Raw genomic sequence first — 5,762 nt, 5'->3', positions numbered from 1 at the left:
TCGAACGTTGCCACTATACCTGGTATGTTGATTGCGTCACAAGTACAAGCGCTACCTGTTGTATGTCAACCCCAAGTTTCTCAGGTTGTCGTACAACAACCTCTTGTCTCGACAACTCAATCACAACCTCCGGTTAGTGCCTCCTTATCTGGAGCGACTCAAGCTCAAACAAGTACTATGACTCCTCATCTTGATCAATCATCCAGTATTGGACAACAGCAATCGGTCCAACAACCAGAGCTGGTTCAAACTCAACAACCGCAATTCCAGCAATCATATCAAGGACCCGAGCAACAAGTCTTTGTAAGTAATGGGCAACCGTATAATAACGGTTATGCCCATCAAACTTGTCAAAGTTGCCAGCATCAAATACATTATGCTGGTATGCAAAGACCCAATGCTCAGGCGATTCCATCTTATCCTGGGTATGCTCCGCCTAACCTGAATCAATAGTTGCCCTTTGTAGCAACTCTAGAATTACCAGATCTAAACCGGCTGAATAATGATCCAATTTCTTATGCCCCTTGGTGGCCAGCGATTCCACATAAACTTCCATCGGACATTCCTAAATTCAATGGAAATCCAGGTGAAGACCCATCGAATCACGTCATGACTTTTCATCTGTGGTGTTCTTCGAACACCCTGAATGATGATTCGATAAGGCTTCGCCTTTTTCAGAGGACATTGACGGGTCCAGCGGCTAAATGGTATATTGAATTACCTAGAGCCTCTTTCGACAATTTCAGTTCCCTAGCCACAACTTTCTTAACCCATTTTCAATTACCGATAAGGTATGAAACTGGAACAGAAATCTTAACCAACTTCAAGCAGACGACGGCCACACATATATCCGATCATATACATGAGTGGCGTCGTCGTCGCAGGATGGTAAAGACTTACGTTCCAGATCAGCTGTTAGCTGAATGGTTTATAAAGTCGTTGCTTCCTGCCATAACGGAAGATGTGGCCAAGGGGGGAGTCGTAACGAAGGAGCAAGTTATTGCTCGTGAACAATATCTAGACTTAGTATATACTCAGTCCGGCACGCTCTATGATAAAGTACCTGACGCCCCTAGACCGGAATTTTCAATTCCTCCTCCTCCTAAATCAAATAGGGACTCTCGTGCCGGCGATGGCGTGATTGGCGCAACAGACATGAAATCGATGAAGGCTATATCTAAAAAGGCCCGTAAGATTTCCGGTCAAAATGCAAATGAGGAACTTCTTGCCTCGGAAGTAAGTGTCGTGTCGGACGACAAGGGCAAACAACTGAAGCAACCAGGGGGCAAGAAGAAAAAGAAAGGGAGAAAAAGGAAACCCCCTACGGGGTGTCATATATGCGATGAGGATCATTGGACAGCAGATTGTCCATACAAAGCTGAGCTTAAAAGATTCTTTAAGAGTTCAAAAACCTCAGCTGTGTTGACTGATCCGTTTCCAAGCCCGAGGACCGAACTGGTTGCTAATCAAAATGCTTCCCGATCCCAAGTGCTTATGTTGTCTATATCAAAGTAGCAAAATGATGCTTTGACGAGGAATAAGGATTACAGGAATCCAAAGCTGTCGAACAACAAGGCTAATGAACAACCTAGCAGTTCGACAACAACTTTGACCAAAGTTGTGCCACCCATCATCCCTGAGCCAATGATAAAGTCACAAAAGGGAGCAGTACACAAATCGACATTTAATCCTTGTGTGAAAATAGCACAGATAGAGGACCTGGCCCAATCGCCGTCCGTTATGTCGACACTTGAGGTACCGCAAAATTGCTTCTCCCAAGAGCAAGCTTTATTATCAGCAATAGGTGGAATTGACCCAATGGATTCCAATCTTGTGGCCTTTGATCATAAAGGATATGACCCTCAGTTACCAGCTCAACTAGCTTTCCTTATTCAAGTGAAAGCCCTCAACAAAACTGTTCATCGAACAATTATTGATGAGGGGGCATCTACGTGTATTATGTCGATGAGTTGCTGGAAGAATTTAGGCTCACCACCCTTGTCGAGATCGTCAACGACGTTAAAAGCATTTGATGGACGATCATACACTCCATACGGGATTTTAAGTAACTTGCAAGTTGAACTAGGGGGCAAAACAGTAGGAATTGATGTTGAAGTAATCGATGGAAACCTGGATTACAACATCCTACTGGGAAGGCCCTGGATATATGCCATGGCTGCAGTTTTGTCGACCTACTTCAGGAAGATTGCATTTCCCTTTCAAGGAGGAATTATAGTCGTCGACCAACAAACTTTCCTCCCCGACAGTTCACAAGTTACGGGAAGCATTCCAATGATCCATTGAAGCAATCATTCGCTTCAAAATATTGGAGTAGGTCTCCTAAAAGACCCTGCCTTAATGGGTACTTTTGCCCTACCGCCTGCAAGTAATCTGACGAAAGTGACCACAGTGGAAACCTACAATATGAAATCTTCTATATCTAATGGATTCGGAAGATTCCTAAACATTTTGTTAGCGTGGATCATCGCCCTAATAGAAATACTGTAAATACAGTGGGCTCCGAGGACGGTTCTTATCTCATGTCAACCTCGTTAAAAAATGAAACAAGGATTCATGAGGATAGTTCTTTTACTGTGTCAACCTCATTAAAAAAAAAATGAAACAAATACCCTTTCAGAGTCTCAAAGGTAAACCTTCATTCCAACCACCGAGTTGAATGCAATGAAGCTTGGGGGGCATGCACCTCGATTTGCGTTATTATGCTGGGGGCATGCAAACTTATCAACGAGCAGTTTTAGCATAAAGTTCATGCTCGTTAAAAAATAAACGCAAGATCCGAGCAGTTTTAGCACATAGTTCATGCTCGTTAAAAAATAAACATAAGTTTGAGCAGTGTTTTGGCGCATTCAAGCTCATTAAAAAATGAACCCATCCCGGTAAATAACCATTGTGTATGTAACCTCATCTGCCATAAAAGCCTTGGTCGTGTTTGCACCGTCACCTCCACTTCTCATTTGGCCGATCGTTCACCTCCATATGATTGTTTACCTATTTTGAGGAACAGCTGCGAAGAGTGATTTCACCTAGCCATCCTCGTGACACTGCCGTGATTGGAAAATTCCAACCTGTACCTGGAATCAGCTGCTAACCCTGTTTATCACTCGTTCCTCAAAAGACGAGTCTTCTTTAAGCTCTTTTCAACTGACTCGTAAAATATGAAAAGATTGCCGAGTTTTGGCCTTCCAGCTCGATAAAGCGATCGAAAGAGCTATCCCTTCTCTAGATTTTAATCTTTTTGGACCTGAGGGATTATTGCACAAAAAGGTCGAGCGCTTGTTTTATTCGGCTCGTTAAAGTTATCGAAAACTCATCCCTTCTGTATTGTTTTATACTTTTTCGGACTTAAGGGATTAGATGACGAAAAAGGAATTTTGGAGTTAACTTTCTGTACCTTTTCAGACTCTCTAAAAAAGAAAAGGACCGAGTTTTCTTTGTTGTTAGACTCGTTAAAATGATTAAATAGCGACAAACTTGTCTTTAGACGAGAACGAGTTTCCCTATCGCTAGGCTCGTTAAAACATAGCGATGGGCTTGCCCGAAGGGAAGGTTATAGAACAAGCATATGTTATCCTCCTCAAGCTTGACAAAAATAAAGAGGTACTGGTCAGAAATGACTGGGGAAAAATTGGGAGAACCTCAAAGCTTTAATGGTAGCAAGTCGCTCTTGAACATGACACTTTTCCTCCGTGTCACACCGGGTTGGGTTGTTTCATTCACCGGTCTCATCACCATGGTCTCGCCAAACCATCCACATTTGGGGTAATGCTACCGATCCATCGCATCAGTGTCATTATATGTCCAAGATATGTTGTTCAGAAAGAGTCAACCGTGTCCCATCCACTGCCATACATTATCCTTCATCCATCCATGATCTCCACCCTGAATCATATGTCACAAATTGTTTTCACCTCCACTAAAATCATTAGCTCCGTTCCGTGTCACTGATGTGGGATTCATTAAGGCCCTCCTTTGACGGATCGCTTCTTGTCGACTTCAGCTCATTATCCAAGAAGTTGATCTAGGAACAACCCCCTTAGTACTTTGAAGCTTGCATGCCTCAATGGCAAGTTTCTCACTTCCGGCGACAGGTATACATCAATGACCTTTGACCAGAAGATTTTGTGTGGTGTTTGACGCCAAGTCCTTTATTCACACCACGTGAATTGTACTGCAGTACCTTGAGGGTCATTATCATTATCGGTGATTCCTCTCGTGCTTGTTAACGGTTTACATCATTGACTGGTAATCAAGCGATGTCTTTCCATGTTCGACTTCAGCGCAATTCTCACATGGATCGACTTGTACTTAGAGTGAAGATCGAACGAGTTTGAAGACCCCGGATCTAGTTTCATCCATCCGGGCTACGGTATATATTCAGGAAATATAAAGACATTTGACATGTACATCATTGCAGCAGATGATCATCCTACTCAAAGGATGATAATTTCAGCAGAGAATTATCGGTCTACCATCAGACGATCGTCTGTTATATGTACCAAAATGAATTTATAAAGCTGAGCATGGGAATGCCCGCCTCAGCTAGATCATGAAAGCAGAACGAAAAATAATGTATTGTATTGTATTTTATTATAGGTCACCTCTCAACGATTGAATGAACTTCGGATCCTCTTGATAAAGCATTTCACCCGATAAACGACCTCATACTTTAGGGGGCAACTGTTATAGACATTTTTGTGCCTTACAGCATGAAGCATGAAATGTCCATAATCTAAGGGATCCAAAGTCCCTAAACATGTTGTTCCTACCCCTAGAGGAACAAGGTCAGCAAACCATAGCACTGAATAGCATTTCTCCACCTGAAAACACTAAAAAACAAGCTAATTCTGGATCATGTCAACTGCTCCACTGAGCATCTGCGCTGAATGTCAACTGCTCGACTGTGTACCTGCGCTGAATGTCAACTGCAAAGAAGGCTACCTGCGCTGGGCGAGTTTGGACAAGTGGCACAGTCATTCCTCAAGGTGTCAATGCCCAGGAAGCTTCCAAAATGACACTTGGATCAGGGAATTGACTGGTGATGAGTAAGAGGGTCTAGATCTCCAAGTGGAAGAAAGAACCTCCAAGTGGACTCAAGAACTGAAGAATAACTGAAGTGAGAGAGGACACTAGTCAACTTCATACCAAGCTCAAGCTGACTCATCCTTTCTCCAAAAATCCTATATATAGATCTCTCTCATGAGGTCTAGGGCGGCTGGAATCTTGTGAATGTAAGGAAGTGCTGTTGGTTTGAGTATAGAACTTTTGGGTGATTTGCTTTGAAGGAGGTGAAGAGGAGATTTCTTTCTGCTGAGAGGTGATGCTGGATTGGGCCTTTTATGGTTGTATCACTTCCTGAACTTTACTTCTTCCATTAATAAAGCATTTGAGGTTCTTCTATATGCATGTGTCTCAATGGTGTATTGTTATACTTATGTATTTGATTTATTCTAATCCTTGAATCAATTATGAATGTATGTTTCTTGTAGTTTCCCTCTCTTGCCATTTTGCAGGATCTTGGTGTAGCTGGGCCAGTGAAAGAGCAAGGAGCTGGGAGCAAGCAGCAAGGAGAGAAGATTGGATCAATCATTAGCGGAAGACATCGGTTAGTGGATCTCTTTCTCCCCTCTCTTACATCTCATAAAGAAGTAATCTCAAATAGCTTTGCTTTGATTGTTGCTGAGGTACTATCACCCTTAGAGTGGGATAGGGTCATTCCGTATTGGATACTTTTCCCAACAACA

This window comes from Pinus tabuliformis, chromosome 8 (genome assembly GCF_031772625.1).
Source record: "Pinus tabuliformis cultivar Carrire ecotype Pingquan chromosome 8, CPIR1, whole genome shotgun sequence".
Lineage (NCBI taxonomy): Eukaryota > Viridiplantae > Streptophyta > Pinopsida > Pinales > Pinaceae > Pinus > Pinus tabuliformis.
This window is presented reverse-complemented; position numbering follows the sequence as displayed.